This window comes from Pinus tabuliformis, chromosome 6, assembly GCF_031772625.1.
Source record: "Pinus tabuliformis cultivar Carrire ecotype Pingquan chromosome 6, CPIR1, whole genome shotgun sequence".
NCBI classification, from domain to species: domain Eukaryota; kingdom Viridiplantae; phylum Streptophyta; class Pinopsida; order Pinales; family Pinaceae; genus Pinus; species Pinus tabuliformis.
Window position 1 is genome coordinate 261,432,486 of NC_142292.1, and position 23,933 is coordinate 261,456,418.

Here is a 23,933-nt window from a genome sequence, read left to right on the forward strand (position 1 = left end):
ACAGAAAGTTAGGGTAGTAATAGTCCTTTGTCTAGGTTCAATTCTCTTCCTGAGAATAGCCCTTTGTCTAGGTATAATTCTCTTCCAGAGAAATTTGAAATTATTCAAGATATAGATTTTGATTTGCTTTTCCATCATAGTTTGCTTATATCAAAATCTGAGACTTTCATAGATTAGACTGTTATTGATAAAACCATATTGCAACCGTATATACCCCAAACCCAACCTATTAAAATAGATCCTAATATTGGATCCCTACAACAATTTGATAAATTACAAGGTCTAGTTTCAGTTTTGGACCAAGCTATTGAAGAAGCTTATATTCAACAATTTGTTAAATTTTCTGCTTTAACAGTTGCAACAGCCTCTTTGTCCACCCAATCTTCCTAGTCTATTCATCTACAACGCCCTAGTCCTACTCATTCTATAGTCTCTATTTTTTCACCTATAATATCTCAGACTATTATTCCTACTATCCTTGTAGTTACCACAACTACACCTACCACGGGTCCATCTTTCAGTCAATCTTCCAGACTAGTTATGGCAGATAGGTATGCACCTTTGGTGTTACCAGGCTAGCTAAATTCTATGCCTAGATATTACCAATCTAAAATTATGACCTTTGATAACACTAGTTCTCATACTGCTCAACAACATGTGGATAGAATGAATGATGTTTTTGACCTTCAAGAAGTAGATGAAGCTGATGTAAAAATGAGATAGTTTGCTCAAAGTTTAGGAGGTGATGTCAAGAAATGGTTTAGGAGTTTACCTGCAGGAAGTATAGACAACCTTGATGCATTCCATCAAACTTTCTTAGATAGATGGGAGATCAAGAAAAATCCACTCCAACTACTGAATAAATACAAAATACTAAAAACAAATCCAAATGAAACTGTGGAGGAATATTGTGAACGGTTTAACATTATTTACAATGCAATTCCTCAAGGCATAAAACTCTCCCCTCGTCTAGCTTTGATTGATTTTCCTAATGGTTTTGATGTAGACATGGAATATCAACTTAGAGAGAGAGACCCGACAACTTTGGAAGAAATGCAAGCTAATGCTATAAAAGTTGAAGCCTACATCTTAGCCAAGAAGGCCAAAATATAATCTGAACATAGGGTTACCATTAAAGAAGAGCCTTCCACTTCTACCTTTGATCACAATATTAATAACCTAGTGAGGGTTGTGGAAAAGATGATGCAAAGAGTAAACTTAAATGATCAAGTTCAAATGAGAGAAAACCAAAATGCTCCTCAAAATAGAAACCAAAACTTCAAAAGGAATGCTCCCTACATAAAAAAATGAGAACAAAAGGGTCCAGACCAGTAGGTATGACCTCCTTTTCAGGAAAATTATACTGATGACGAGGGTAACATTATTGAATATTTAGATGAAATTCAAATAAATCTGATGAGAATCAATGATGATGAAACTATTTTTCTCACTCAAGAGGAGCAAGAACTTTTCCTCCTAGCTCAAAATAAACTTGATTATGAGGAATTATATGAATATAAACAAGGTTTTGAAAATTACATCATGGAAGTCCATAGGCAGTATAACATTAGGAGTAAAAATAATTCAGATAATCTCAACAATAAGAACTATGTGAGAATCCTGCTAAAAAATCCTCTAACATTGATGATATGAAAACCAAAAATAATTCTCTCAAGAAGTCTGTTGATATTTCTGGAAAAAAGAAAGTAGAAACTCCTGTCAAAAATATAGTTGATAATGTTTCCAAAACTACTCGAACTGATATCCCAATCAAAAGTCAACGAAAAGAGCCTATATCAAATGAAATTACAGAGCAATCTGATCTCCCCAACCTAATTAAGATTCAAACATCATTTAACATTGAGAATGAATTAGCAAAACTGAAAATTCCTATTACTCTAACAGAGTTAATGAACAAAAATATGTACAGGCCTCAAGCCATGAAATCTCTAAACATAGGGGAGAACACATATTCTGTTAATTTGAATGATGACTAGCCATAACTCTCAGTTGGGCTAGAAGTTGAGGGAAAACCATAGAAAGAGGGTGTTCCTCCATTCTATGTTAGCCTACATATTCTTGATAAGATCCTCCATAATGTTATGTTAGAATTAGGGGCTTCCCACAATTTAATGCCTAAAGTCGTTATGGAGAAGTTAGGACTTGATATTACTAGACCTTACAAAGACCTATATTACTTTGATTCTAGTAAAGTAAGATGTCTAGGTCTCATTAAAGACTTGTATGTTACTTTAGGTCAAATCTCGACCAAAAGTCTGGTAATGAATATAGTGGTTGTAGATATTCCCCCTAAGTATGGCATGTTGTTTTCATGCTCATAGGGAGAAAAATTACAAGGAACCCTACAAATGGATATGACCTTTGCCACCATACTGGTTTTTGGGTAGCAAAGAAGATTATATAGGGAAACATTGATGAAATTCATGGTGAGTAGTCAAGAGAAACCTCACAACTATCCTCTTTATTCTGTCCACTCAGATTTAGACTCTTTCATTCTTTATAATGATGGAGACATAAACACTCAGGTGATCAAAATAGGAATTGATATTCCTAAAACAGATCCAAACCAAACACAAACAATAGAACCACACACTCTTCCTGAACCTCTTTGGAACATGAGTTTTGATGGCTCTTGTAGCAAATATGGTTCTAGAGTAGGAGTGTGGGTGGTAAATACAGGAAGCAATCATGCCAAGGGTCACTCATACAAGCTCAATTTTCAATGTACCAATAACATAATAGAGTATGAAGCCCTTATATTAGGATTGCAGTTGTTGAAAAAATTAGGTGCCAAGAGAATCTCCATTGAAGGGGATGTTGAGTTAATTATAAAAAAAATTAAAGGAGAGTATTCAACTAAACACCCTAGAATGAGAGCATACAGAAATGATGTGCTTGATTTTCTAGAGAGTTTTCTTGAATATGACCTTTCTGCAATTCCTAGAAAAAAAATATCATTCCAAAGGGTCTGGATTTTTCAGCCAGCTCTTGTAAAATGCCTTACCCTAATCAAGAATATAGAGTGGAAGTGAAACATCGACCAGTTGTACTAGATAATATGAAGTATTAGCAGGTGTTTGGCAGTGATAAACGAATTGAAAGTTTTCTACAATCTAAAGATGAAATTCAAGATGATAGTATAGATTTGGAATTTGAATTAGAAAATCAAATAGTTGTACATTTTAATCTAGAAATGTAGTTAGAAAAATCAGATGTAAATACAACCATAGATAAAGTTGTAAATAAATTAGAATTTCTTGAGATAGATCCAAAAAAAGAAGAGTTTGAAACACTTCAGTTAAAGGATAATGTTTTACCTAGAGGTCTAGTTCCATTGGAAGAATTATTTGATTTCAATGATGTGGCTAAGAAGCCTAATATTGAGCCCACAGGAGCAACAGTAGAAGAATGTAATATAGGCAGTGAAAAAGATCCCAAAATCATAAAATTGTCTAAATCACTCCCAACTACTGAAAAACAAAAATACATTGCTTTATTCAAGGAGTTCAGTGATGTTTTTGCCTGGAGCTATGAAGATCTAAAAACATATGATACAAAGATTATACAACACAAAATTCCAATTAAAGAGGATCAAAAACCATTTAAACAAAAACTTCGAAGAATAAATCCAGTCTTGATGCCTTTAATTGAGAAAGAAATTAAAAGAATGTATGACTCTAAAATCATAGTTCCTCTTAGGTACTCTAAATGGGTTTCCAATATTGTGCCAACTAGGAAGAAAACAGGTGAAATCATATTATGTATAGATTTTAGGAACCTTAATAAAGTCTCCCTAAAGGAAAACTACCCTTTACAAAAAATGGATCATATTCTACAGAAGGTAGTTGGGTCTTCTAGTATTTCTTTATTAGATGGTTTCTTAGGTTATAATTAGGTTTTAGTTCACCTTCATGATCAAGATAAAACAAACTTTACTACTCCATGGGGTACCTTCATGTATGTGAAGATGCTCTTTGGGTTAATGAATGTTGGAGCCACATTTCAAAGAGCAATGGATATTGCTTTTGCTTATGAAATTGACAGGTTTTTTGTGATCTATCTAGATGACACTACTATTTATTCTAAAATTGATGAAGAACATTTGTTGCATCCGAGAAGAGTATTTGAGAAATGTAGAAGGTTTGGGATTTCATTAAATCCTAAGAAAACATTGTTTGGCCTTGAGGAGGGAAAACTTCTTGGTCATATCATCTCTAAGGAAAGTATCAAAATTGATCCCAAAAGGATTCAAGATATTCTGAAAATCAGTCATCCTAGAAACATTAAGGAACTTCATTCATTTATTGGTAGAATAAAATTCCTAAGAAGATTTATCCATAACATTGTAGAACTTCTCAAAAACATAATAAATATGCTAAAAAGAGATTCGGAAATCAGATGGAACATTGAAGCTAGGAAATCATTTGATCAAGTTAAACAAGCATTGACAAAAGCACCAGTCCTAATTAGTCTAGATGGTGAGCACCAATATTGCAGCAATAATACTGCAACTCTTGGGGCTTTCTACTTTACTTTTATCAACCCGGTAGTTCGTAACAAACTTGGAAGCGATGGTGCTATATCCACAAGTACTAGTTCTTACTGCAGGTTGTCACTTGGTCAGCTGGCGCAAGATCACTAGGAGCTCAAGCCAACTTATATGAATTCCAGAAGAAGATTTAACTATGATGAAAGAAAGGAAATCTTACTCTACAGGGGCTATTCTACTTGTAGAAAGAGAAAGAAGACTAAAATGCGAGGTAAACCTAGCAAACCCTAATTTATCGACTAACCCTACTTTTGCAAGAAGAGAGGTGAAAATCCACGAAGTGAGTGCCATTACCTACTAAGGAAGTAAACTACACCTATTCAAGCTGTTCCTAGAAGGAAATAAGAAAAAAACATCCTTTTTGGATTTTTGTGTATTTTATGTGAAATTATTATGCATGTAATTTATTTGTTTATGGATGTGGCAGCGATTAGGTGGTGATGGAGGGTGACTTTGGGATTTGCAGAGGTGTAGGAAGGTGTGGAGGGGTCCTAGGAGACCTCTGGAAACCTTCTGGAGGCTTTCCTTTCAATCGGACTTCAAAAGGCCACGTACAGGAAATTCTACAGGAGGTTGCAGGGGATCTACAGGAAGATCTACAGGAGGATGCTGAGAGCTGTTTTAGAGGGTTTAAAGGTGGAAAAAATGGTGGGAAAGGGTAGCTGAAGACTAGAGGGGTGTGTTATGGTGTTTGAAGCTCATCAAGGATGATTAGGAAAGAAAATTATGGTTGGATTTGTTCAAGAGACAAAAGGAAAGCTTATGATGAAAATGTAGAAATTAGGGCAGATTTGTGAAGGGATGTGAATGACTTATGAAACATGTAGCAAAAGAGATGGTGAAGGTTGATTTATTGATTTATTATGAGCAGAGATGTACTGCAAGAGAGCTGCAAATCAAAACATTGAACCTGATCAAGAAAAGAACTAGTTGTACCAAAAGAATAGAACTATATCTCATGTTAACCTAAATTCTAACCTAGAAAAATAAAATGCTGAACAGTGCTATATGAATAGGAAAGCATGGAAAGATATTTATTGTAGAAACAAAAATGTACATGGAAAAATGGATCTGAAGCAGAGCATTAACTTTTAAATCAAACTACAACACTAGAAATTGCATGGAGGAAGCAAAACTGTGTTTTTAGTGGTAGCAAGAGTACCTTGACCTCAGCTCATAGCCCCAAAGGGAGGAAAGGAGATCAAGGTTCTATTGATGGCCTTTCTGGATCTTTGCCTATCTCTATTTAACCTACTTCAGTAACTGAAATGGAAACAACTATGTAAACCAACAAAAGCAACCTATTCTAACCAAGGGAAAATGAATCTATCTAACAGAAATTAATTCATGAACTGAAGCAGAAAAATATGAGTACAAAGCAAGAGGTGCTGGGAAACTTGGGCTAGGCCCTAACCTAAGCCCTCCTATTTATACAACTGGAGCCTACAACAACTCTCCTACAATCAAGGAGGCTTGGTTCCCAAGACTAGAGATAGACAACAGTTCTTCTTCACTTGCTCGACAACCCCTTTGATGCATCAATGCGGTTGCTTGTGCTTCTAGTTTTTTGAAGGAGGATTCAAGGTAGGGAGTCATAAATGAGGAGGACGCCCTCCTACAAATCCTCTCCCTTGTTTTCCTCGAATATTGGCTGCCAAATTCTCATTAATCCTTTGACTTTGTCCCAAAATTAACCAAAAATTTGCATAAAGCACACATCAAACTTCATGGCATAATGACTAACCCTATTCACTCTATTAGCATAAACATAATCAAAACATGCAATAAAATAATGAGAATGGTGGATTAAGCTGAGTTAAAAGGAAAAATGAGCCCATATAATGACCCATTTATGGGGCTCATCATCACCCCCTACTGAATGTGTTGCTCATCCTCTGAGCAACTAGTTCAACTCCTCATCCTTGATGGCCCTAATGGTCTCCCTGACATCCCATTCCTCTGATGTGAGATCCTCTTCCCTATCATGGAATCCTTCCTTTCTGTCCACCTCTTCCCACTGTTGTCTTTCTTCTTCCTCCTTTGTGCCCTATAGCAATCCTAGTAGCAGTGGGGGACTCAACTTGAGGCCAATCTAATGGGCCTTCAAGCTTTTCATAGAGTGCTTGTACAGTGGCACTCTCCTCAATGCTTCCTTCATCCTGTTTGGGGAGTGATACTCCCTAATCTGTAGGTTGTGTGGCAGTGTGTTCCACCTTCTCATGCAGGCATGAATGCAGTGATCTCCAAGGAATCTCTCCATGTCCTCAAAATGTGCAATAGCTTGGGCCTGATCATTGATGTAATTAGGGTCACTTTGAGGATCAGCTACAAGTTGCTGCTGTGTGCTAATGAGAGCCATAGGGCCTGATGGCTCTACTCCAATCATCAGGGGTTCATTTTGTTCTTTTGCTATCAACTTCTTGATTTTTGTGGCCCTTTTCTCCTCATGACTCATCCAATATGCCATGGCCATCAGCTGCAAGTCCCCTAACCTAGCATTGGGGTCCCATAGGTTCATATCAGTAAGGGCCATGTTATGCAAATAAAACTCTGCCAACTTTTCCTTGTCCTCTGCTAAACTGTGATCACATAGATCCATGAACTGTCTATAATCTTGAAAAGGTATGGTGCCTCTCTGTGCCAGAGTCTTGATCTGGAACTGTAGCCACTGGTCTTTGAGGTATACCCCATATGATTTGGCTAGTTTTCTACACTGTAGTGCCTCCATAGCCCAGCTGGCCATGCATGCTAGTTGTGGTTCCCTTTCTTGCAGCTGTTTCCTTAACATTTCATTTTCTACTTCCAAGTGAGATCTTCTGATGGTTTTTTTATGTCTTACAGTGCTTAATTCCTTACCCATCTCTCTTAGCTTGTTCTCCATGTGTCCAATGTCCTCCACCTTTTTGGACTTGGTGATCTGCATCCATCTATGGCTCCTTACCCTTTATTTTTCTAGTTCAAAGAAAAGTGGGATTGCGAAATTCTGTGGAATAATTTTTCCTCCTTCAAGAAGGTTGTAATAGGAGGCTAAACTAGGTTGGGGGTTAGGTTCTAGTATCTCTGCTACCTCATCCTTCCCTTTGGTTTGCTCTTCTGCCCTTTTCTCAAGTTTCTCAGTCTCTTGTAGCTTTGTTAGGGTCTCTTGTAGAGTAGTCTGCACCTCCTGTAGGACTTTTTTTGAGTCCTGTAGTTTTATTCTCTCCTTCCAAGTGGAAGATCTAGCGCTGCCTCTTTCATAAGTGATGAGGGTTTTAGAAGGCGATTCTTCCCCTTTGACAATAGGAGAATCTTCAATGATGATAGGCTCTTTTGAGGGTGGCTGTGGCTTCCTTGTTTTTATTCTTGTACTTTTTCGAGCCCTGAAATACATTGATGGTTGCTTTTTTCTCTTTTGTTTGGGCTTAACTGGGGTGTTGAGTGTAGCAAGAACAACTGCTGCTTCCCTTTCTAGTGTCTCAGGAGACACTTCTATCTTCTTTGCCTCTGTTTCTTTTTCTTTTGTCTTTTCTGACTTTGCTAGTTTTGTTTCTTCTATGCCTGTTTTAATTTCCTTATCATGTTGTTTATTTTCTGCCCTCTCTGCTTTAGCCTTGTTCTTCTCAGATTTAGTCTTTTTCCTTTCTGTTTTAGTCTTTTTCCTTTCTGTTTTAGTATTTTTCTCCTTTGTTCTAGGTTCCTTCTTCTTCTCTGCTTTGGTCTCTTCCTCTTTTTTGGTTTCCTCCTCATCTTCCCCTTTTTTTTCTTCTCCCTCACTTTCAGATGGACTAAGGTCATATGTGAGGGCTTTTACATCATCTTCCCTTGTCATATTTCCAAAAATCTTCCAGGCTATAGGTATTGTGAAGGTTGGAGGGCCTCTTCCACTAGAATTTTAATTAGCCCATGGTGAGCCAATTTGTCTGGACCTCCTACCTTCAATTTAATGCTGGAATCTATTAGGGACTGGAGGAGAAAATAGGGAATACTGAGTTTTTGGGGTGCAGGAAGATCCATGCCATATCTTAACTCATGCAAAAGTCTAAAATGGTACCCATAAACTATGTTGTACCTTCCTTCACAGGAGATGTATTTGATAATCTGATAACTGACCTCATCCCAAGGGTAAGGTATGCTTGTTCTCCTGATGCCATTTTTGTCCTCTACAAGATGCTCATTTGGCTGGAAGAAGGTTTTCTTGGCAACTTGACCCAGTGGTTTTTCCTCCTTGCTCCAGGGTAGTCCAAGTGGGAGACTAGTAACCCTACTAATGAACTTTGGGGTGATTTCCATGGTGAGACCACTAAAACTAACAGTGGCATGGGTTTTTGAGTGAGGTATCAAGGACAGGGAAAACTCCTATGTTACTTCTTCATCATACCCACGAAGTTTTTCAAAGAATGGCATCCAATTGGCTCTGGTAAAAAGGGCTACTACCTCGAGGTGTTCATGTAGCCTGGCTAAGTTTAGAGGTTCCTTCTACGTCAAACACCCTGTCATTATGTTTAGAATCTTTGGAATGCCTTAGGTGGAGAAGGAGACATCAAGGAGACATCAATTTTCAAAAACCAGGAAACAGAGGAAAAAAATGTGTTTTTCTTTGAGAAACAAGATGAATTTTTAATGTAATTTCTCTTTCTTTTGGGCTTAATTATTCCTAAAATTCAATCTCTCCTCGTATATGTGAGTACCAGGGTGGAGAAGGAGAGAATACTTTAGAAACAGAGAATAGATAAAAATTGTGTTTTTTCTTAAGAAGTAGGTAGAACTTTTGAATGCAATTCCTCTTCCCTTTCAGGCTCAATTCTTTCTTAAAATCACATCACCCCTTGTATATATGAAAATGAAATGTGGTTTTGCACTGAGCCTACCTCTTCAAGCCTGAATTTGAATGAAAATCCCATTTTTTCTTTTGCAAGACTGCTCATTGGCCCTCCTGTAGAAAGGGCTCATGTAGGACCTATTACTACTCCTGTAGATCCCGATAATGTTCCTGTAGAACCCGATAAGCAGAGGAGTTCTACAAATGAAAGAGAGAGATGGTTTCAAGGCAATGGAGGTGGTAGGGGGCTCGTTGCAGTCGAGGGCACAACGATAAAAATGGAAACAAAGGTGGTGAATAAGCTCGAGAGAGCGTACTTATGCTTACTGGAGAGGTTTCTGGCGACGAGGTGAGGTGGCGGAAAGGGTACGTTACCATTATTCAGACCGTTGGTCCCCACTGCAGAGTCATTATGAGACCTTATGATTTCTTCCCACAATCACTTCCATCATTTGCGTTGGAGTCCAACATCTACCACTACCTGTCTTTTTGGATTTTTCGTGAGTTGACTAGACACACGTGCAGTGTGATCACCGGATGAGCGTGGTCAAACTGGACGAGGGTGGCCAGTTAACTGGCCACCTTTCGAGTTTAATATTCAACCATTCCATTCATTTATGCAGTTTCAAATTATACAGATGCAATATAGGAATGGGTTTAGACACTTACCTGCAAGTCGAAATATTCATGCTACAGTGCTGCTACGCTTTGTTGCTACTACATGCTCAGACTCTAGTGCTGCATACATGTATTCCTGCTGCCATATGCTTGTGGCTTCTTGATATGTGGCTTAGTTGCTTTATAGAGGTGCTATCTAGCTGGATCTTTCTTCGGACATCTTTTTCATACCTATGGCTGCAGCTATTCTGCTGCCGAAGCTTGATTTTTAAGGGGATCAGCTGCTACAGGAAATCCTTCCTGTAGCTGCTTCTCCCTCTAAAATTTTTAGCTGATGCTTGTGATGGGAGCTATGAGGATGCTACTGAAGATTCTGATGGCAATGGAGAGGGATTTGGTAAGTTGCAGGTGAGTTGTGGAGGTGTTGTTCTTTTTTATTTCCGTTTGTTTTTTTAAACTGGTTTCTATGTTTTTTCTGCAGGAAGGAAAGAAATCAATGGAAATGAAGTGGTGCAAGTGTGGGACAGATGGTTAGGATGGTGAATAGTTGTAGGATGGCCTACATGCTTTCCAAGAAAAAGCCTCAGCTCAAACTATTTGTGAAAGCTATTTTGGGCTCTCTGTGATTTCTACAGGAGCCTCCTATAGAACACACAGGGTCTCCTGTAGGATGAACAGTCTTCAGAAAAAACACAGAGAGGTGGAAAACAAGTCAAAAATGATGGAGAAGAGTATAGACGATGTGTAATAGGCTTAGTGGCATGTTGCCTTGCTTCCTGTCGTCCATCTGTAACCTGCAATGCATTTGAAAAGTCAATTTTCTCTTTTCTTTTTTCTCTGAAAGACAACTAGGGCACCTCCAGGAGGTTTTCACCCTACCTTCCTGCCCTAGGCACCTCCAAGGGAGGTTTTCACCTAGGGATATTTATTCTCTTCATTTTTTCTTTTTGTGTTTTTGTCATCATTGGGCCGCCTCAAAAGAGGTTTTCAGCCTAATGATGGGACTCAAGCACCTCATAAAGGTTTTCACTGGAGTCCTTATTATTATTATTATTTTTATTGAGTGGGCGGAGTGGAGGCAGAGACTTGCTCCACTGCCAACACTGTTTTACTCAGATCTTCAATAAATTCTTGCTTTGAGAGGGGTTTCTTGTATATTTTCAACCTATGCCCATTGACAAGCATGGGGATGGCTTCCTCATCAATGGTCCTGATCAGAACTGAACCATTGTCATTACACTTTTCTACCATGTAGGGTCCCAACCATCTTGTCCTCAGCTTGCCCTTGAAATCTTTATACCTTGAGTCATACAGCAGCACCCAATCTCCTTCTTGGAATTGCTTCTCCTTGATGTTTTTGTCATGCCATATCTTCCTCTGAAGCTGGATTACTTTTGTGTGGAGAAGGGCCTGCAATATTTGTTCATCCAATCCATTAAGCTGGAGTAGCCTTTCCCTTTGTGCATGGCTGAGATCTAGGTCAAGTTGTGCTGCCATCCTTAATGTATTGTACTCAAACTCTATTGATAGCAAAGCCTTCTTCCCATAGACTAGTTCATAGGGTGTGAATCTAGTGGTGGTTTTCCATGTGGTGTTGTAGGCCTAGGTGGCCTCAACCAATCGATCTGCCCAATATTTCCTGCTGCTGCTCACTACCTTAGTCAAAATTCCCTCTAAAGCTCTGTTGGTGACTTCCACCTATCCATTGTCTTGTGGCTTGTAAGGGGTGGAAGTCCTGTGCTTGATTTTATGATGTGTGAGTAGGTCTTCAATTAGATTGGAGGTGAACTGACTACCTTGATCTGTAACCAGTTCTCTTGGATACCCGAACTTATAGAATATATTCTCTCTTAAAAACTTAGCTAATTTTTCTTCTGTTGCTGTCTTGATTGCCTTTGTCTCTGTCCATTTCATCAGATAATCAGTGCACACAATGATGTATTGTTTCTGGTTTGAAGGAGGGTCGATAGGGCCCACAAAGTCCATGCCCCACTTCTTAAATGGCTCAAAAGTCACTTGAGGTTGCAAGAGCATCTCATCCTTTGGAGTAGGTTTCCCCATCCTTTGGCACCGATCACATTGGCTGATATATCTCCTCACATCTTGATGAAGAGTGGGCCAATAGTATCTTGCTTGTAGAATTTTGAAGGCAATCCTCTTTGCTACAAAATGGCCTCCACAAGGCCCATCACGATAGGTTAGAAGAATGTCAAAAACTTCTTCCTCCCTGACATATTGTCTCAAAATATGATCTAGGCCAAGTTTGAAGAGATTGCCCCCAACACAAGTGAAAGGGGTTCTTTTCCTCATGATCTTGCTCTTTTCTTTTGAGGAGAGTTGTGGTGGGAACTGTGCTGAAACCAAGTAATTTGCTATATCAGCAAACCATGGAGAGAGTACTGAGATAGAAAATAGGTGTTCATATGGCATTTGATCATCCACCATTCCTTCCTCACCTGCAAGTAGATTTACTCTAGACAAAAAGTCAGCAACAACGTTTTCCTTACCAGGCTTATCAACAATGGTTAAATCAAATTGCTGCTAAAAGCAACCACCTAGTGATGTGAGCATTTACATCTGGTTTGTTCATTAAATACCTAATTGTAGCATGATTAGTGTGTACAAAGGTCTGATAGCCTGTGATGTAATGTTTGAATTTATTTAAAGAATGGACTACAACTAGGAGTTCCTTCTTGGTTACTATGTAGTTTAACTCTTCCTTTGACAAATTTTTTCTTATAAAGTATATGGCATAAGGTAACTTTTCATCAAATTGGCCTAAGGCTGCCCCTATTGCTTTGTTTGAGGCATCTGTGTGAATGTGGAATAGTAGGGCCCAGTTTGGACCTCTCAAAATTGGACTAGTCATAAGTTTACTTCTCAAGTTATCTAGGGCTTCTTGACAGTTGTCAGTCCATATGAACTCGACATATTTTCCCAAAAGACCAAACAATGGAGAGGCTAGCTTACTGAAATCTTTAATGAATCTTCTGTAATATCCTGCTAAACCTAAGAAAATTCGGACATCTCTCACCTTTTGAGGAGGTGGGGCCCTCTGGATGATGGCTATTTTGTTGGGGTCCACCTGCAATCCTTGCTGAGATATTTCATGACCTAGCATGGTCCCTTCAATGATCAAGAATTCACATTTTTTGAGACTGAGGGACAAGTTCATTTCAATACACTTGTCCAAAACTTTTCCCAGGTTAGATAAAGCTTCCTGAAAGTTAGAACCATAAGGGGTAAAATCATCCATATATATTTCCACTGCACCATGGACCAGTTTAGAAAATATACTTAGTGCTGTTCTCTGGAAAGTGGAGGGAACATTGCACAAACCAAAAGGAAGTACCCGATATGCAAAGATACCCCAAGGACAGGTGAAAGTGGTCTTATCTTGATCTTCTGGGCTGATTTGGATTTGATTGTACCTGCTGAACCCATCTAGGAAGGAGAAAAACTTTTTCCGCACCAGACCATCTAGCACTTGATCTGTGAAGGGCAAAGGAAAATGGTCCTTTTTGGTGGCCTTGTTTAGTTCCTGATAATCAACACAGATTCTCCACTTACCATTTTTCTTTGCCACCAACACCAAAGGAAAGACCCATTCACTGTCGGAGATGGGGTAGATGAATCCTGCATCCAGTAACTTTTGCAATTCTTCCTTGACAATGTCTTTAAGGGCTGCATTTATCCTCCTTTGAGGCTGCTTGACTGGTTTGCAATCTTCCTTAATGTAAATGTGATGAGTACAAACTGAAGGGTGCACTCCTTTCATCTCCTTATAGCTCCAGGCGAAGGCATTTAAATGTTTTCTCAATAAGCTACATAGTTCCTTCTCCTGGGAGGTGGATAAGGATGAGTTGATTTTCAAGGTTCTTTCAGGGTTGAACTCTATAGCCTTTATACAAAGAGACGTCGGGTCGACCATACAAAGATCAACTAAAGGATTGTCTGAGGTTTCTTTCACTAGCTCTTCCAATGAAAAACTATTGGGGGGTGGATTCTGAATTAAGTTTTCAATGATATCATCCTCGGTTTGCGGTCCCCCTATGGTAGTTTCTACTACACACAGTGGTGTAGAATAGAATTCATCCTCATTCTCCTCCTCCAACCAGAGAGGTAGATCATGTTCTAGTGAAGGTTGGGTAGGAGGGTATAGGATTAGCTCCTTGGACATATGCTGATTCTTGATTGTCATGTTCCCGCCTCGACAACTGATGTAGGCATCTGTAGTAGCCAACCAGGGTCTTTCTAGGATGAGAGGATACCCAGTGAGCTTTGCCTTCGGTTGGAGAACTAGGAAATCAGCAGGGTACTCCCAAGAATTAATGGAGACCATCACATCTTCCATAATCCCTTCAGGGGTCACAGTGGAGTAGTTTGCTAACTGTAGTACTGTTGTGGTATTTCTCAAGGAGCCTTGGAGGTGGAGCTTGAGCATGGTTTCCTTTGTCATCACATTAATGGCAGCCCCCAGATTAATCAGGGTATGGGGGATTATGGTGCCATTGATGTGGACATCAACTACTGGGCTTCTAGGGTGTAGATACTTCGAATAGATTACTTGCCCAAACATCAGGTCGGACAGTTGTCTTATGACATAGATGGTTGGGGCATCTCTCTTGCGCCTGCCTAGATGCCTGAAGCACTTCTCTTTGATCATCTTGTTGTATATAGGCACATCTTTTATGGCTTGGAGAAGTGGTATATTTACACATAGTTGTTTCAATTCTCCCAGAAGTTCAATTTGTTCTGGGGTACGCTGGGTTGTCCCGGATAATCTCTCAAGAAAGGGTGGAATCACTTTCAGTTCACTTTCCTCTTTATCTTCCTCATCCTTCTTAGGGGGAGGCTGGCTGTCTGGGAGATCCTTCCCAGATCGCAGGTTAATCTCCTGAATCTCCACGACATAGGTTGGGTATGATGGTTCCCCATTGTATACTTGCTGAGCCTGTCTATTGTTCAGGTTCAGGTTCAGTCGAGCAGGAATTTGGGGTTGCCTTGGTGGAGCAGGAGGTAATGGTTGAGGTTGAGCAGGTGGTGGAGGCAAAAGAGCGGGAGGACAGTTGTACTAGGGCCTACACCCCTGAGGAGATGCATTCCACTGAGGGTCTAGCTGAGCATAGGAGTGAAATGAGTGAGTGGCTAGTTGAGCATGATATTGAGATGGGTATGACTAAGGAGGAGGTGTGGACTAGGAAGGATGAGTAGGGGGACCCCAATAAGGTATGGAAGTGGCTTGATTGGGGTTGTAGTATGCCTGGGAAGTCACTTGCATTCCCTGCTGGTAAGGTCTAGGTCCATGTGGTTTTCTTTGGTTCATGAAATAGATTCGTTCAGTGGCTCCTTTGGCCCCTTGGTATATAGATTTAAGTCCGGGTAAGGAAGGACACTTATCTGTAGAATGATCTTCTTCACAGACTGAACAAACTTCTATAGAGTTCAATGGGCATTCATTCCTAGGATGCCTTCTGGTGCACCTAGGACAAAAAATGGCCAAAGCCCTCTCTGCTTCCTCTTGTTTCCTTTTGATATGAAAAGTATCCATTTGCATGGCAAGAGTCTGCAACATCTCACTCTTGAAGTCTTCCAGAATGTTTCCAAGTTCACCTTTAAGGGATGAACTAGATGAGGAGGTACTGGTTGTGGATTGACTCCCCCTACCTCTCTTTCTGGTTTCCCTAGAATGGTTTCAAAAAATAGTCTTTATGTCTTCATAAGGTAGTTGGCAGATGTCTCCCTCAGCCAATAAATGGAGGGTGTCTAGATGGTCTTCCAGAATTCCTCTGAGCAGGACCAACTTCAGATATTCAGGGTCAAGTGTGCACCTGACCCTTTTATAACTATGCTGGAACCTCTCTTCATAATCTTCCAAGAATTCATCACTTCCCATGGTCATTCGGAAGATTTCTTCCTCGGTATATTTTGACCTACAATAGTCCCGATATTTGTTATTAAAGGCTTGTTGCATCTGAGCCCAAGTTGTGATGCTATTTCCAGGTAACCCCATGAACCGGTACAATGCTGCATCCTTGAGGGTAGAAGGAAACAGTTTCAACTTCTGCTCATCTTCTGCATAGTCATAGGTTCGACAGATAATAGCAAACTCAAACAAAAAGGTGTCAGGATCTTCCGTAGTCAATCCATGGAAGTGAGGTAGGGTTGAAGGGCTTATGTTCTTCATTTTAGTGTCCCCATTGGTCTCTCAGATGGGAAAGGTACCTTCTTGTCTTTCTCCATTCCCCCTAGCATTTCTCTTTTCAACCATTGTCTAAGGAGGGATGGTTTCTTCCTCTTCTTTTCCTATAGGTTCTTCAAATATCTCTGGTTGTTCACCTAAAGGTTCTTCTGGATCACTGCCACCGAAGAAGAGAGAAGGGTGGCTTTGTGATGTGGTGGGGGTGTTGGGTAAGAATTTTCCTGAATTATCTCTATTCCTATGAGGCATGAAAGGAAATATTTTTTTTGGTGATTTTTGTTTTTTTTGCTTGTACCTGCAAAACTAAAATTGATTGAACAAACAAATTGCAACTACTAAAATGAACTTGCTGAAAGGAAATTGCAGAATTGAAATGAAAGCAAGGAAATGAATAATCTGGAATGAAAATTGCAGAATTGAAAGGACTAATCTACTTTTGCTGAAATGGAAATTGCAGAATTGAAATGAAAGCAAGGAAATGCAGAAATTGAAAGAAACAACTACTCTACGTTTGCTGAAATGAACTACTTAGCAGAATGTTGCAGTATAAAATAAAAGAAAAGCAGTAATCACAAAATACTCTGATGCTTCCCCGGCAACGGCGCCAAAAAAAGTGGTGAGCACTAGTATTGCAGCAATAATGCTGCAACTCTTCGGGCTTCCTACTTTACTTTTATCAACCCGGTAGTTTGTGTTGTGCTCCTATACCAATAGGTGTCATATTTCATAATTGACTTGATGAGCTATGTAATATGTTCATACCTTTCCTTGTTGCAAAGGTTTTCCATATTGTCAAAAAATCAAAAAATTTTAAAAATGTAAAGAGGGTATACCCTAAAATAAAAATCAAAGGGTAAAAAATAAGATGGTCAAAAAAGTGAAAGAAAATGAACTCTACTAAAAAGAAAAACCAAGGAAAGTGTGCAAGCCTAAATGCCACTACTTTACTCTTGTACAATAAACAATTATGTGCAGCTTGTCATCTATGCCACAATTTATGAATAGTCAAACAACTTAAGTAGATAGGTAGAGTGAATAAAAGGAGCTCAACAGTTTAAGCTGAGCCCTTGGATGTAATAAGGCTAGACTTAGATAGATATCTGCATGTAAAAGAAAAAGAAAGTGTGATAAGGGTTTGCCAGTTTAAGTGTACCCTAATAAAGAAGTAAAACTGCTAGGATAAAGCAGGTAGCGTAAGTAGATGGTGGTTGCAGAATAAATGTGTGGTGAATGGTTAAGTTAAATGCTTAAATCTTTTGCTTTCATCACTTGAACAAAGCACAACTCACATTGGAGACAACACATCAAGGCGACAAAGTCAAACTAATTAACTTCCTTACTCCATTTATCCTAAAAAATTCACTAATTTCCCCTAAGTACTAAAGGTACCTATAAACAAGTTAGGGGGACTCAGAGCATTTCTCTGACTTTTGGAGGGACCGGACCCTTGGCTCAATAATTTGAAATACCTAAAGCACTTAAATCCCCTTCATCAATATTCACCCTTTTATAAAGTCACTCATTCCCTTTATAAAGCTTTTCCCAAGTAAAATCCTATTTTTCTTAAGAAAATTAAAAACATTCTATCTACATGAAACCGTCGTATATCAATAGCCTAAGGTATAAGTGTTGTATGATGAAATGCATTTTCAGAAAACATTAGACTTAGCACTGTTCCATTCATTTTGGTCATATTAACCACTAATGTTTTATTATATAATTCCCCTATAAAAAAAAATTACCCACGCCTGTACTATATTATTATACAAAACCCCAAATATTACATATCCCGCCCCGATGGTTAAATATAACCGTAAATCAAACAATAGAACGGACTTAATTAACTAATCCATAGCTAATTAAGAACCGGACCCCGCCACCATTCAATGAGGATTAATTATGTCATTTGGACTAATTAATAACTCTATAACCAATTGCATCACCCCCGATATGATTAATCCCTTTAAATTATATCGGGCCTGCCGTCCGTTAACCTTCCACCACTTCACCTCCCCAACAACCGTCTAATCGGCTCCTGTAGTTCCAACGGTCATCATGCATATGGCACGATCCTTTTGGTCGACATTTAGCATGCAATGGAGAGCGGTTTCGTGAATAGTACCCATGCCATGTGTCGCCCATCCTATGGAATCGCTCGCTCAAGCACGAATACCGCCCCCCCTCCATGAGCGGTGTGATGAAACCCGCTTACCGCCTCCCATAAACGACAAAACATCACATCATCAAGTTGACGCCATCTGTCCATTGTTCATTCAAAGCTTACCTGCCAATATCAACCGTTTACCTGTTTAAACACAAAAACCCCAGTTTTGTTCGTTTGCACCTGATTGTGCAGTAAAACCCTATGTAATCCATCTGCACCACCTGAAGCCTCTGTTAACCGATTCAAGCATGGTTTACCTCCCGAAAATCATTCTGGACTCACTCCACAGACCTCTCAAGCTCAAATGAAACCTTTTCGACCTCCGATGCGAACCAATGCTTTCTTAACAATTTGTTTTGTTTTACAGGTGATCAGAAGACCACATCCTTGGATAAGAAGTCTTAATACTAGTCATAAGACATGTTTACTCCAAGATTGTTATCAAATCTATTCAAACAGAGATAGAAGATAAAGCATACAGTTGAAAGACAAGCAAAGGAAATAGGAAATTAAATGATTTACTGTTGAAATAGACAGTAAAATCCTAAAATATACAGTGAAGGTAAAAGACACAGTAAAAAATAGCCAAAGTGTATCAGGATTAAAGAGTATCAGATTGAATACCAAGTCAAGTAAATCAGCTATCATGAAGATAAACAACAGGGAAGACAGTTACAAAACAGAGTATACAAATTCATGTCAAAGTGAAGACAGATGAAAAAATAGAGTGGTAAAAGTAAAAAGTAAACAGTAAAAGTAAACATGAAGACATTAAGGGTTAAACAAAGTTGTAAACACTTTCACCAGCTACAATGATTTTTATCCAATGTAAAAGTGAAAAACAGTCAAAAGAAGTTCAGGGTTAAAAGATGAAATTAGAGAAGAAATGGTACATTCTTTAGAAATTTTCTGTTTAAGTCATAGTTTTTCAGAAACTACTGTGGCCAATCCAAGAAGTATTTCAAGAAAATTTGTTCCTAACAGTCTCTTCTATATAAACCTCTCTCACTTTTTACACAGGTATTACCAAGAGAGAGATAAGTGCATGTCTTTACAGCCTATTTTTCACTTTGTGCAAAGTCCTGTTTTTGACATCTTTTTGTAGAGAATATTATGAACAGCTGGAGATGAATTTTGGGAAAATGAGAGAGGTTTATCTCACAAACATTCCTATCTACAAAAACCTCTTTCATGTTTTACATATCTATTACGGATTGAGATATACAAGCATATTATTGGACCCTAAGTTTGCATAATTTTTGGGGCAGAATGCACAAAGGAAGGATGCAGTTAGTGACTGGGATGCCTCATCATCAACTAAGAGTTGCTACCAAATTCCACTTTGTCTTCATTGTCACCATAAATCCATAAATATAGTGCCAAATAGATTCATTAGTTTGGAATGTCCTTTATTAAAGTTCTATTAATGTAAACAGTTGGAGATATTTGTGAAACTAATCTTGATAATTTTTCAAGATATTTCAGTTTACAATTAGTATAAATACTTCTCCATTTGAAGTATTTTGGGTGGATTCTTTGACATTGCTGTAATATTGACTATTTTGGAATAAAGTGCTATTGGACCAAATTTTGTATGGCTTGCTGGATAAAGAATTGAAGCAAAGGACTTTTCACAGATTTCTTGAAGCAAACACCGGATCAATAAGTCCTCTATACCTTATGTTTTAAAGTTTTCTTTGTTTATTATATCATCTCTGTTTCACATCTGAATGATAAACGAAAAAGAATAATTCAGAATATGCTTGATTGCACTCTGTTTTCAATCGTTATTATTCTCCATGTTTTCTTCTGAATTAGTATAAATAGTGAAATCTTGATTGCTCCTGTTTTCTAGTTCTTTCATTTTGATTATTTATTAAAGAATACTTAACTGCTCTTTAGTAGTAATCGTTCAAGTTCCCTCTTTAAATATGCTGAAGGATTCTTAACTGCCCTTCACCCATTTTAAGCCCATTCCATCTATTCCAAGTTGTTATTTGTTCCCTGTTTGACCATATTGCCCTGTGAAACCATCTTTTGTTAAGAAACCAAGTGCAAAAAAGCCATATTATTTGACTACATTAGCCCAATCACCTAACCTACTCAGTTTCACCCCTTTGCTATTGAATCTCACCACCCAAACTCAAACAAAACTCCTAAACTTCACAGCTAGCCTATCTTTCAAAACCAAGCTAAATCATAAAGAGAGAGCCCTCTCTGGGTACAGATTGGCTAGATTCTGTACCTAAAAGTTGGTTTGTGGTTACTCCGGACCCCTTTCCTCTTCCAACAACCTCAAGGAAAATCTGAGTGATAACATAGTGGCGACTCCACTGGGGATCTGAATAATTTTTTTGTTACTATTCTTTACTTTATAAACTACAGACGGAGCCTGAAGTTAGCCAGGTAGCCTTTGAACTACTCTTGATTTGTAATTACACAAGTAAATGAATGCTGCTTCAGTCTATCTCCGATCTAGTTTATGGATTGAATATCTGGTTTCAAACACTTGATTACTTCCTCTTGTCAAATAAATCTTTAAGAAAGCTTAAATCTCATATCTAAGCCTCTTAAAGAAATCATAGAAGTTGTTTTGAAAATTCATAAAAAAGCAAAATAATCATAAAATACTCAAAATTTGGTTTCCTGGAGAACTAACTTTGTCTTCAGAATTGTTTTACAGGTTTAGATCTGATCTATGATGGTGGATAGGGAACAGACACACAAAGGTTAAAATCATCCACCTGGTGACTCCAAATCAATTTCACAATCAAGAGTCCACTAGAGAAATGAACCTGAAAGAACTATGTGAAAAGATCAAGCTTTTAACTTGGATTGTTATCCAAGACATTATGTTCTTTCTCATTGATAAAGTTTTTCAATGTATATTGTTTTTTAGAGATGATTTTAGATTAAAGTTTTATTATTTTCCTTTCAAAAATGTAGATATAAAATCTCCTTACACATTTGAGCAAGAGCCTTCTAATTCTTATGAAGATCATTTTCCAATTAAGGAGAATAAAAAAATTAAGACTAATCATACAATCCCTGTACATATTCTAGTACCTCACAAAGTTCCTGATAGATATAAACCACTCATTTTACCTCCTACACTCCATGCTTTCCCTAACGATTATCCAAAGTATCTCCCTAGGTTTGATGGAGAGAATGGTATCACTGCCCAAAAACATATTCAAGCTTTTGAGGATTATCTTAACTTATTTGAAGTAGATGAAGAGGATGTCAGTATTAGGCTTTTTGCTCTTTCTTTGCAAGACAAAGTCAAGAGTTGGTTCAAAACCCTGCCTGAGGCAAGCATCTCAAATCTCAAGCAGTTTCTCAAACTCTTCCTTGATAGATGGATAATCAAAGTCAATTTTCTCATAATCATAGAAGAATATAATCAGTTAAAAAGACAACCAGATGAAACAATACAACAATTTTCAGATAGATTTAATCAAGCCTATTATTCAATACCATTAAATATAAGACCTCCCCCTAATTCAACTCTTTTGCATTACCCAAGAGCATTTGATTCAGAGATAGAATTTCATCTAAGAGAAAGAAACCCCTAAAAAATGGAACCGATGCAAAACATGGCAGTAGATGTAGAAGTTAGTCTGAAAATTAGAAGAGAAAAGTTGGAAGTAGAAAAAGAGGAAAAAATCGACATTTTGATAAAGAAAACAGAGGAAATGATTCATAAGATCACAATGAAAGTTGAATGTTTTTTTCAAAATAACCATGACATATTTGTTTCACAAAAGGAAGATGTTGATATTCATGAACAAATTCCCACCAACTCAATCTACCATAGACCAGAAGATAGATTCATAGAGCAATATGTGGAGGAGCAATCTCCTGATCTAATGTGTATGTTTGATGACATTACTTGTTTTGATGATTTGCCCAAATATGATCAGTATGACGATAATTATGTTTTTCAAATCCAAAGTAACCTTACAGAGCAATCAGAAGCTAATTTGAGGAATAAGGAAGTTCAGGTTCAGCAGCTTGAAAATAGTGATCAACTTGTTCATTTCAGCGATGAGAATGAGGAGGAAAGTTCAGAAAATTTTGAAATCAGTGAAGGAACTTTACCATTTTGTTTTGATTCATTTCAGTTTATCAGAGATAACTATCATGCAATTAGAAATCAAATGTCAACAAGTCTTGATATTAACTATCTAGAGGGCAATAAAATCTTTGTTCAAGACTTCTCATATCTAGATTTGCAGCCCCAAAATGCCATTGAATGTCAAGTTGTAGAAGAAGACTTGGAAGCTAGAACATATGATCAAATGATCCAAGATGATTCCCTGTCTCTTTGTTTTTAATCATTTCAATTTTTAAAGGAAATGTGGTATAAAATTTTTAAAGAAAAAGAGGAGCATCTTGTAGAAATCTATGAAGTTCCATTTGAACATATATGTAATAATTTGCAGCAATCCTTCCAAGTTCTTTATGATCCAATAGCTGATAGGTTGAATGATGAATGCAATCAGAATTTTTCTCCATTAACAAACTATGAAAGTCAAAATCAAGATGATAATGGTTTCATTGGACAAACATTACAATCAGTAGAAATATCATCACAAAGATCAGTTGAAAACATGCAGGGTGATAAAGATAAAAGTGACATTTTAGTTTCATGGCATGGAGGCTATCCAGAACAATTACATAGTTGTTTGAATCAGCTCAAGAATAGTGTATATATTTTACAAGATCCTTTTGTACAGTTTCTAGAGTCAACAAAGGAAATCGAGAATTTCCTTATCTTCTCAAAGGTTAACAAAGCTATATTTGATTTTAAGATCTCAGTTTTAACCACCAACAAGCACAAGCAACAAAAGTCACCAATATATGTGATACTTGAGTGGTTGCATTGGTTGTTTCATTTTACCTAACCAACAGTTAGAAAGCTGATTAGAGTAAGTAGGTAGGATTTCAGTTTGATTGGATTTAGTATTCAGTAGATTATGGAATAAATCCTTAAAGATTTGAATCCAATCAAAAGACCCTAAGATATTGATGATTTAATAATTTGGTTTGAAGGTTGCAGCACCTTTTAGTTTTAGGTCAGATCTCAAGTTGTGCAAGAAAAGGTTAAAAATATTTTTGATAAAAAGACCAAGACTGAAGATTCCTACCTAAGTTACAAGGTGCTCAAGTGGGATTCAAGTAGGAAGAATAAAGGTTTGGTGTTGATTGGATAGTAACTTGTTGGAGTTGAAGCCCGAAGAGAAGGCCCTAAGCTTCAGAAGTGTCACTGTCATACATACAATAAAGCAACAAGCAGAAGAAGATTCCATAGTTTAGCCAAAATCATTCGGAGGCCATCTGACCTGTTGTTCTTGACTTTCCACCAGGAAAAGCCATCCCCAAGTGGAGCCAGTGTTATGCTCCTATACCAATAGGTGTCATATTTCATGATTGACTTGATGAGCTATGTAATATGTTCATACCTTTCCTTGTTGCAAAGGTTTTCCATATTGTCAAAAAATCAAAAAATTTAAAAAATGTAAAGAGGGTATACCCTAAAAGAAAAATCAAAGGGTAAAAAGAATAAGATGGTAAAAAA